This window comes from Meriones unguiculatus, chromosome 19 (assembly GCF_030254825.1).
Source record: "Meriones unguiculatus strain TT.TT164.6M chromosome 19, Bangor_MerUng_6.1, whole genome shotgun sequence".
In the NCBI taxonomy this organism is placed as follows: domain Eukaryota; kingdom Metazoa; phylum Chordata; class Mammalia; order Rodentia; family Muridae; genus Meriones; species Meriones unguiculatus.
This window is the reverse complement of record NC_083366.1, coordinates 39,158,206-39,169,229: the sequence shown is the minus strand read 5'-3', so window position 1 is coordinate 39,169,229 and position 11,024 is coordinate 39,158,206. Positions and strand designations below refer to the sequence as shown.

The 11,024-nt window shown below is 46.0% G+C and overlaps 3 non-coding genes across 3 annotated transcripts; 2 read left to right on the top strand and 1 right to left on the bottom strand.

Annotated features, from left to right (window-relative positions):
* Positions 1-1,421: 1,421 nt before the first annotated feature.
* Positions 1,422-1,494, bottom strand: Trnaf-gaa (transfer RNA phenylalanine (anticodon GAA)). The gene has a single exon. It is a non-coding gene; the product is annotated as a tRNA-Phe (tRNA).
* A 1,364-nt stretch (positions 1,495-2,858) lies between these two features.
* On the top strand, positions 2,859-2,931 carry Trnaf-gaa (transfer RNA phenylalanine (anticodon GAA)). The gene has a single exon. It is a non-coding gene; the product is annotated as a tRNA-Phe (tRNA).
* Positions 2,932-3,465: 534 nt separating this feature from the next.
* Trnai-aau (transfer RNA isoleucine (anticodon AAU)) lies at positions 3,466-3,539 on the top strand. Its single transcript has one exon. It is a non-coding gene; the product is annotated as a tRNA-Ile (tRNA).
* Positions 3,540-11,024: the final 7,485 nt, after the last annotated feature.

Below are 11,024 nucleotides of genomic sequence, written 5' to 3'. Positions count from 1 at the left end.
GTTAGGCAGATTGGGATCTCGTTATTTCCTTTAATACAAGATAAAGTATGTTTTATGGAGATGTTTCTATGAGCTAAGCTGACAAGAGAAAGAGCTGGGATGGTTAAGTTTACCTCACTGTGGGTCTCAGGCTGGGATACACTGGTTATGTATCCCAGACTGGCCTTCATCTCCAGGCAGTCTTCCAGCCTCAGTTTCTCCAGTGCAGGGCGTATCCAGGCAGGCTTTTCTGAAACAGGTGATGAGGCTGGACTCAGCTCAATGGCAGATTTAGTTTCCTGGCAAACCTTGTGGAAATAGTAGAACATAAATCCAGTGAGAGCATTACCAGGTACTGACCCAGTCCCCAAAAGTGAAGAATCCTGTCCTGGGATGCGGTGGGTGAGGCTCTCACGTTCTGCTTACCTAAAAATTAGCAAGCAAGAAATTTCTCTCCACTCGAGTACTTTTACTCCCATGTTTGAAATGGAGCAGATACCCTTTATCATAGGAATTTCTGTGTTGGCACCATGGAAAATATTACCATTTTTTGTGTTCTTGGAAGGAAAAAAAAAATTTCCAAACATGTTTGAGCTGGAAAGGGAAGAAAACCTGCTCTAGGTGAGGCTCGAACTCACAGCCTCGGCATCACCCACACAAATGCTGCTGTATAAGTACTACACACTAAACAATTGCACTGACTGGATGGACATGTGCTTAGTTGATTTTAAGTAACGCAACAAAAGGAGATTTTTCTGTTTGTGCAATGAAAACTATATATTTTTCCAAAGGAGCTCTTAAAGCTGTATTCACAGATTTAAACAAGGGGGTCTGAGATACTGCAGCAGCAGATTCAGTCCAGAAGCTTTAACAGTTGATGAAGTTACCCTGAAAAGGTGCTCATGACCCCACGTTTCTCTTTTAGAAGCGCGCCAACCTACATTACCAGTGGAAACTTCTCGGTAACTTGTTATCTGTTGCCTGTTTCTTTCAAGTTGATTCAAAGCAGATTCTCAGAGACCCGGGCACACGTCAGCATCTAGGCTGAGAACCAGGGCTACCATCTCCACAGCACATAGGAACCCGGCTGTGGCCTTCCTTCTCGGTGCGGAGAGGTCCAGGGAACCATGATGATGCTAGGGACAGAACAGAGCCTGGCACATGCAGCCACTAACTCTGAACTCCACTCCTTTCCCTGACTCTTACACATACACTTAATGACATCTACTTTTACACAAATAAGGCGCTGTGTGCGTGCGTGTGTGTTCCTACTTCCTCTTAGGGCATTAGCGAAAACTGAGAAAGACACCTGAAGAGTTTCTTTCAAAAGCCTTTTTCTTTGTTAACCGCAAAATTAGGCGGTTCCTCATTCTATCACGGGGTCATTAGGGCAGCTTCAGCAAAGGAACAAAGTGCTCAGTGGGGTGTGAAAAAGAACCTCTTGCCGAAACCCGGGATTGAACCAGGGACCTTTAGATCTTCAGTCTAACGCTCTCCCAACTGAGCTATTTCGGCTTAGCCCTGGGCGTCTGGCCAGTAGTATCAGGGCTCCAAAAGGTCCCCGGAGGGAGACAAGGGACGGAAAAGCCAAAAACCAAAAACCAACCAACCAACCAACCAAACAAATAGAAGTCAGGAAAGTAAAGAGTCGAAAGCTGGAGTCACAAGGGCTAAGAGAGTTCATTAACAGCTCTTTTTACATCCCCAAATAGAGAAGCAGAAAACAAGTCAGGGAAGAGCAGCAGAGAGCAGTACAGGGAGCTCAAGAGCGCTCAATTCCTCCTTTAGCAAGGTACGTTCTGGCATGGCAAACAAAGCATTTTACATCTCAGAGTCATCACCAAGCGCCAGGCCCCGGGCTACTGCCCTGCCGGAAGCCCCGCCAGTCCGTAGCTGGCTTGGCTCTGGCTAGGTGAGGGGCAAAATGCCCAGATCTCATCACCTCGGGGCAGTCTCCGGTCTGGCTCCCAACATTTCTGGATCGAAGTTTTGATTCTCCCTGTTCCTGTGTCTCTCAAGTCTAACGGTTCCCTCTTCCTGTCCCGCTTTCTCTCTTCTTTCTCGGAAGCAAATGTTTCCTACAGTGTTAGTTCCTTTTATGGACGTTCTATTATTCCCCCCCCCGCAATGTATTTGCAGGAAACAGGTCACTTAAAAGAAGGAAATGCCAAAAAAGGGGGGCTGAGGGGTGTTAGCTGGGAAGCGGGGGGAGGTCAATGCAGAAGTTGGTGGGAGAGGAAGGATAAATCACACTAAGACTGTGTGAACAAAAAACAACATAGGCATTATATTATTTTATGTTTACCTAAATTTACAATCTCTCTCTGTTTAAATAAACTTTTTTTAAATTTTATTAATTACACTTCATTCACTTTGTATCCCCCCATAAGTCCCTTCCTCCTCCCCTCCCGGTCCCACCCTCCCTCCCTCTTCTTCACGCATTCCCCTCCCCAAGTCCACTGATAGGGGAGGTCCTCCTCTCCTTCCTTCTGATCTTAGTCTATCAGATCTCATCAGGAGTGGCTGCATTGTCGTCTTCTGTGGCCTGGTAAGGCTGCTCCCCCCTCAGGGGGAGGTGATCCAAGAGCAGGCCAATCAGTTCATGTCAGAGGCAGTCCCTGTTCCCATTACTATGGAACCCACTTGGACACTGAACTGCCATTTAAATGAACTTTTACAATACGTGGGGTGATAATGGTTTTCCCAAGAGCCATAAAGTATTTAACAAAAGCTCCAGCACCAGGTACAAGAAGCCTCCTTTAGAGTTGTTGGTTGGAGAAATACAAGGGACTCCCCAAGGCTTTGACTTTTTCTGTCCCTTGTCTCCCTCCGGGGACCTTTTGGAGCCCTGATACTACTGGCCAGACACCCAGAGCCAAGCCGAAATAGCTCAGTTGGGAGAGCGTTAGACTGAAGATCTAAAGGTCCCTGGTTCAATCCCGGGTTTCGGCAAGAGGTTCTTTTTCACACCCCACTGAGCACTTTGTTCCTTTGCTGAAGCTGCTCTAATGACCCCGTGATAGAATGAGGAACCGCGTAATTTTGGATTATCATAGAAAAGGGCTTTTGAAACTCTTCAGGTGTCCAAGAAGATAAGTTCTTCCTCAGTTTTCGCTAATGCCCTAAAAGGAAGTAGGAACACACACGCACACGCACACGCACACGCACGCACATGGCGCCTTATTTGTGTAAAAGCAGATGTTACTGAGTGCATGTGTAAGAGTCAGGGAAAGGAGTGGAGTTCAGAGTTAGTGGCTGCATGTGCCAGGCTCTGTTCTGTCCCTGGCGTCATCATGGTTCCCTGGACCTCTCCGCACCGAGAAGGAAGGCCACAGCCGGGTTCCTATGTGCTGTGGAGATGGTAGCCCTGGTTCTCAGCCTAGATGCTGACGTGTGCCCGGGTCCCTGAGAATCTGCTTTGAACCAACTTGGAAGAAACAGGCACAAACAGAAATTCTGCTTTTGTTGCGCTCTTACTCATCTTCTGGCCGGTTAGCTCAGTTGGTTAGAGCGTGGTGCTAATAACGCCAAGGTCGCGGGTTCGATCCCCGTACGGGCCAGTGAGCAGTCATTTTGGCTCCAGCCAGATTTCCCGGGAGGCTGAGTCAGCCGTGTCTCAGCGTTTCAGCACAGTGAGGCCGGACTCGGTTCTTTTTAAAAAGTTCAAGAAATAAAAAGCGAAGACCGCAGTGACGACACACATCAGCAGTCAGAGGGAGGAGGTGTTCACGGGTTCGAAGCCCATGAAAGCGTGGGGAGTGTGTGTTGGGGGGGGGGGGGGCGACTCGGTTAGCAGTCAATTCGTGATTGGGGAGAGAGCGGCGATCGCGGCAAGAAAAGGGGTTTGGGGTTTGTCGGCTGGCCCCCAAGTGCTGTGTGTCGGGGGCTGGCCTCGAACTCCTGATCCTTCCGCTGAGGTGGCCCTCAGACTCAGAGGTGAGTCCCAGCCGAGGCGCAAGGGTCCCTGCAGGGCAGCGGGGCGTGCCAGGGTCCCCGGGCGGAGCTTTCCTCGGTGCCCGCTGCTCGGCCTCGTCTAAGCAACCGTCCGCTCTGCACCGCGCCCGGAGGTGCGCAGCGCCCACTCTCTGCTGCATTTGACAGATTTCCTCCCGCTTAACAGCAACCCCAGCTCCAGCCTCCCTCCCCACTTGGCCTGGTGCAGAGAACAACTCCGCCTAGGCGCGCTCCAAGGCTTCCTTTCCGCGCTCCCTCAGCGCCCTCGCTCCCTCCCGTCTTCCCGCTGGGCAGTTCGCCTGTGTGGGTTCGTGCCAGCGTCTGTAAGATCGCGGATCTGCCTCCGCCTCCCGAACACTGCGTTTCTGGTCCACGAGCCAACCGGTCTCTCCTTTACCGTGTTTATCTAACTTAGTTTGCACTAGTTTTAAGTTAGTATGCAAAGCAATAGCTTTCCCTGCGGCGTTTTCACACACACATCCTTATACTTTGATATTATCATCCCACTTGCCATCCTGGGTTCTCTTCCTTGCCGGTTCTCTTCCTCTCTCCAAATCCTCTTCAGATCCCACACTTCTTTTCACTCTCTCGTCCCACACCTCCAACCCACCCTCCCCCTACCCCACCCCCCCACCCCCTACACCTTAGACTTTTCCCTCCCCTTTCTCTGTCCTCTTTCTGCTTTCCTGCCCGTCTTGCATTTCTTCTGACTCTGGGTGCTTAATTGCTTTGGAAGTAGCTTTCAGACTCCGAAAATTAACTTCACAGATCACGAATGCCTGGGCTCTTGAATACTGTGAGCTGTTTCTGTGTGCGTTGAATGGCAGCATTCAGGAGAGACGCAAGCTGACAGTGGGCAAACCAGGGGAAGCAGCAAGCCAGCCAGCAGCGCTCGGCCATGGCTTCTGCGTCAGCTCCTGCCTCAAGGATCCTGCCCTGTTCGGGTTCCTGCCCTGACTTCCTCTGTTGATGAACAGCAACGTGGAGGTATAAGCTGAATGAACCCTTTCCTCCCCAACTTGCTTTTTGGTCATGGTGTTTTTCATAGCAATAGAAACCCTAAGACACATACAGATTCTACACGTGAAGGGAAAATATGCCGTGTTTTGTATTTCCCTCCTCTTAGACCGTTTTCCCACCGTGCTTCAGTACCCTTGTTTTCATAAAGACCGCTTTTATCTCCAAGATACTAGTTATGCTATAGGGAGAAGACCACTTTATTTATTATTTTTTTCAGCTTTGTGTTTGTACCTCTTTTCTGTGCCTCATTCTGAACTTTGTTACTCTAGTTCAGCTGGATCACGTACCCACACTGACTTTCCTACAGTATAGCTGAATGGATGTGGGTGAGGCACACCATTCATCACTGAGCAGTTGTTTCGGGGAATGTACGTGTTGCAAAAAATGAGGTGTCTTTCCACACACTTCAGAAGATATTGACCAGTCTTTTCCTCGTGTTCCAAAAAGTACATACTCACCAGTGATAAATTTATTGTAAAGTGGCATTATAACTCAACAAATAACAAAAAGCGCTTAAATGTAAAACAGAATTCAGCTCCTGGGTGTTCGCTGGATGGCTTCAGGTTGTAACGGGTTTGCTAGGGTAGGATGCTGATCTCACCACTAGATCATCAAATGTTTTGCAGAAATCAAGCAGGAAAATGTAGCTGTAAGCAGAATTTGAACCTGAACCTGCATGGGGGAGCTCCATTGGATTCAAAGTCCAATGCCTTAAAGGTGTATTCATTAAAAAAAAAAACAAAAACAAAACAAAACAAAAAAAAAACAACTAACATGTATCATTTGCTGGAGAGGAGACTGAGCTCCACTTGACAGGCACTCTCCAGAGAACGCTCTCTTCTACGCCAACCGCCCAACTCCAGGGCAGAACTCCTCCCTGCTCCTCAAGAAAAGGCAGCACACACCACACTGTCTCTGACGTGTGGTCGGTTTTTTGTTTGTTTGTTTGGTTTTGCCTGCCAGGTGTCAGGTACTCTGAAGTAGGTGAGGTATGTAAGTGGTTACAAAAAAGGCGTGGCTCCTGTTATTACTATAAAACCCTGTGCTTAGTTTGTCTGGAGTTTTAGAGTACATGTTGAGTATAATCTGTTGTGCAACGGGAACGTTAATCTATAGTTACTGAATTTGTGCATCGGGCTGGGGCCAGCTTCAGCTGGTTGTTGAGCTTTCTTCCCAAGTGAGGAGGAGAAATGACAGCGACTGTCAGTCAGGTGAACATGGCAGCACCATCCTCGTCTCTGAGAGTCTTTCCGTGGGTTCCCTGCTTACTCCTGTTAGAAACTCACAGAATGATCCCAACTTCTCACAAAGAAACATATGAACAAAGTGAGAGTAGGTTGGCATACAAGTTTCCTTTTGCAAAAAGGGTGTGCCGGAATCCCAGATAGGCTGGCAAGAATACTTGGGCCAATTTCGAAGTATTCTGTGTTTCACTTGTAATGTACATAGTGAATTCATCTCTCAAGGGGAATGGGAGCTTGGCCTCACAACCTGATCGATTGCTAAGCCTCACAAAGGAGAAGGGGAAGGCTCAGGAAACATGAGCCTCTGCAGGACTAACTTTTGACAGAAGCAAAGCAAGAGAAAACAAACAGCAACAGAGACTAAGGCTTTTCATGCTCCTGAGCCCTATGTGACTATGAACTCTGTGAGACTCAGTCCACCAGGGCAAAGGCAGTCTCTGTGAAGCTCTTTCTTTCCTTCCCACTTCTTTCACTCCTTAGGTTATCAGCTCCACATTCTTTGTGTCCACTGCCTATCTATCTATGTATCTATGTATCTACAATCTATCTATATATCTATCTATTTATGTATCTACCATTTACATACTCATCTCTCCAATCCAATCAAGAACTTTTTGGAGGCATAATAATGTCTTTTATTTTGGCGGATGGGTGGGTGAGAAGGGAGGTTAGTGACAGTGGAGCAGGGTTTCTTACCAGGCAGGCATGTGCCTGTCTTTGCAGCACTGAGGAGATAGAGCAGAACGGTCAGGAGTAAAAGACCAGCCTTTAATACTTGGTAAGTTTGAGGGCAGGATGGTCTATACGGAGACCCTCTCTCTCACGTCTCCCAAACTTGAATGCTATCAAGTTGCCTATAATAGGGTACTTACTTGGATAATGCTCTCAATGGTGTAAAATTTCCTCTCACTTTATGCCTCCCTTTATTGTTTTCTCTTATACTCCTCTTTTGCTTTTAAGAGATGGCCACTTTTTATTTTATTGTCAGCTGTCTCTTCCAAACAGCAGAATTTTATTTCTAGAAAACTAAGAAATCCCATGAAAAGAGTAGTGTTTGGGAACCAGGTGAAACATTTTTGCATCGTTTAATCCCAATCTTAGTGCTATACCTCTTGGTTTTTAGTGAGTCAGCGTCTCACTATGTAGTTCTGGAATTAGAGAGATCCTCTTGCCTCTGCCTCCTGAGCACAGGGATCAAAGGCGTGCACCATCATGCCCAGTTCACCTCTGCTTTCTTTGGAGACTTTGAAGGCTGTACCTTTAATGCCAAGCATTAGAGCCCTTCCCTTTTCTCTCCGCCTGGGAGGGGGGTGGCCTGCTTTCTCACTGCTGCTTTTCTCCTTGCCCTGGACTTTGGGTACCATGGATGTTTCAACCCTTCCTACTTTCTTCTTATTCTTTTATAGTTGCTTTTGCAGTGTAGAAGTTTCTGCTTTTGAGTCCCAGGAACAGCCCTTGAACATTTAATTTTACTGGTGTCTAAGTTGCTTGTGTCTGTTTAGCTCCTAGACGGGGACATTGCCTTTCTTCTTTATCCTGCATTTATTAATAATGTTAGCATTTATTAATACTTTAATAATGTAATATTTCAAAAATACTCACCAGCTACACTTGAAATAGGTTTGTTTTTCACGGCCTGTGAAATATACTAGTTTTTCGTAGAGAAATTTTAATTCAAAACATGGCTCCTCCGGCAAGAGATAATGTTCTTGTGGAATGTATACAATTTACCCTTGTTCGTTCAAATGCTGATTTCTCTACTGCACTATCTGGTTTCAATCCAGACATTGCATTGTGATGTTCATTCTAAGCATCTCCTGTCTCAAGTTTGTGTAAACATGCCACCATTTGTTCAATATATTGTCAATTAAGCATCCGGCCAGTGCTGAGCAATGGAGAGAATAGTATGGGACATCCTGGTCCGGAGGGGAGGAGAAAGAAGCAAGTAGGGGGGAATCAGAGAGGAGAAGGGCAGGAGAGGACTTGGAACCAGGAGGAGAGATGAACCGGACCTAAGATATGACTAAAAGCAAGCACAATGTGTAATATCTGAATGGTTGGAAGCTATGTGGGCTTGGAGGTTCAGGATGGAGTAACTATTGTCCAGCATTGTGCTCTAGGTTAATTAAATAATTCCTAGTCTCTGTGTGGTGATTTGGGTACACAGCTGGATTAGGAATAACCACTATTTTTTTTCTAATAATTTGTTTAACTTTATTTTATGTGCATTAGTGTGAAGGTATCAGATCCTTCGAATTAGCATTACAGACAGTTGTGAGCTGCCATGTGGGTGCTAGGAATTGAACACGGGTCCTTTGGAAGAACAGACAGTGCTCTTAACCACTCGAATAACCACTGTTTAACTAAAAGATAAATCAATAATAAATATTAATATTCTACAACAGATCACATTCAAAGGACTTTTAGGTCTCTGTGATCCATGTGGAATACAAGCATGTCTTTAGTCCCAGGAGACAGAGACAAGCAGATCTCTAAATTCAAGGCCAGCCTGGTACAGAGCAAATTTCAGGTAAAGAAAAGCTTAGGTCCAGGTGTGGTGGTTTATGTCTTTAATGCCAACACTCAGGAGATGGAGGCATGCAGATTTCTGAGTTCTGGTCTTTTCTGCTCAGGCAGTTTGGTTGAGCCAGTGAGTTGAGAGGCAGTGCAGTGGAGCTGAGTTTGTGGCAGTTCAGGTCTCTGAGTTCAGAGGCAGTTTTACCAGGACAGCTTTACAGAGACAGGTTGAAAAGAGAAAGCTTGAGAAAGGTGAAGACAGAATGAGCCAGAGAATAAGAAGATTAGAACAGACTGCTAGAGTCTGGGGCCAAGCAGAGATATTCAGTCAGAAACTCAGGGAGAAGCCAGATGGGACCAGCTTGGAGAGAGGTTTGAGCCAAAACAGCAGAGTTGAACCAGTCAGCAAGCATTTAGAAAGAGCTAGGAAGGGTGAGCTTATTGAGCAGTAAGTCTCTTTATGGGGACTAGACTTTTCTAGGACCAGGCCTAGTTTGAAGATGGAGGCATAAGCCTCCAAGATGACAATTAAATCAAGAGAATAAAATTTACTTTTACAGATCTGTGTCATCATCCCCCACCTCCCCACAGCCAGAAGGGTAGTCCTGGCTGTCCTGGAAGTCTCTTTGTAGACCAGTCTGGCCTCAAACTCAGATATCTGCCAGCCTGACTCCCCGACACCATGCCTGGTATGCTAGGTTTTCTTAATGCTTCTTCTGCCAAGTTCTTAAGAAATTGAAATAAAGAAAAATTTTTTTTCAATTAAAAACCAAAAATGAAAAAGAAACGGAAATGATTGTAAAATATTTTTTAGAATTGTATTTTTATTAGAGTGTTTATTTTATGTGTGCGAGTGTGTAGGTGTACCATATGTATGCAGAGCTAACAGCGGTCAGAAGGGAGCGCCGGATACCCTGCAACTGGGGTCATGGATGGCTTTAGGCCACCATGTGGATGCTGGAAACTGAACCTGGGTCTTCTGGGTGGCTGAGCCATAGCTCCAGTCCCACTTGCAAACTATTTTGCTGTTGCTAAGTGCAAGTTTTTTTCCTCCCGGGACCCAACCTCCCTCATTAGCTTTTGCTGCTTTTTATTTCAAACCCCACAAAAGCAAATTGCTTAGGCTATTTGTAAATGACACTTGGTCCTTGAGGAAGGAAGCTCTGGATAAGTAAAGAACACAATAGGTCTGGACACTGTTGATTTTTGACCATAGACAGATGCCTGATCAAACCACTTGAGGTAAGCCTGGGCTACAGAGGCCAGCTTCAGCTCCAGGGTAAGACGCTGTCTCAGAAAGAAGGAAGGAAGGAAAGAAAAAAAGCCTTCCAGCCATCCTTTGACACAGATGCAGCTGTGATTGCCTGAGCCATGTTGAAAGAGTTATATGTGTTTGTCATATTCTTTTTTTATATATTCAATGCTTTCAGAGCTACGTACGATTCTGTAATGTCAATTTTCACGGTAAGGGCAATTTGTTATTATTTTATTGATTTTAATTTTGTAGTAATAGCAATCTAAAGCAGGGCCTGGAGCAAGCCAGGGAAGCCCTGTGTCCGTGACGTATGACCCCAACCTAAGCAGTCCTGCGCACTGTTAATCTTCCGGCACACTGCATAGTCCTGAAAGCTCAGCTCAAAAAAAAAAAAAAAAATCAATTCTTTGTAGAATTCTGTGAACCTTATCAAAGAAGGGGGATTTTACATAGTTTAACATGGATGTCTTAATTTTTCAGAGTTTGATGTCTTTTGCAGTTATTCTATGCAAAATCTGCCTGAAAAGGCGCAAGACATCAAATCTCAAGATTACTTTTTCAGTTACCTATAGTCAGTTGTCAGATACATATGTTTCATTACTAATAATCTTACACACACACACACACACACACACACACACACACACAAAACCCCACCAAAACCAGGAGTCTAGTCTTGAACTCCCGATCTTTTCACCTTTTTGTCCCAAACACAGGAATTTCAGGCTTGCACCATCACTCCCAACATGTTAAGGTCCATACAGTATCATTCCTTCTCAACAGTGTGTCATGCAAAGGAGCAAACCTCAGCTAGTCCAGGCTACGCATCTCTAACCTCAAAGCCGCAGCTCTGTTCTGTCCTCAGGCGTCCCGGAGCGTTTTTTTCCCCGAACTCCTCTATCTCACGTCTCCATCTGCCAGTGCAAGGCTGTTCAGTTTCTCAGCAAAGCGTAAATAAAAGGCTGGATATGCTCCAACTCGGATGCCGGAAGGAAAAACCCCTCCGCTGCAATCCCTGCGAATACCAGGTGGAACGAATAGGAAACCAAGCAAAA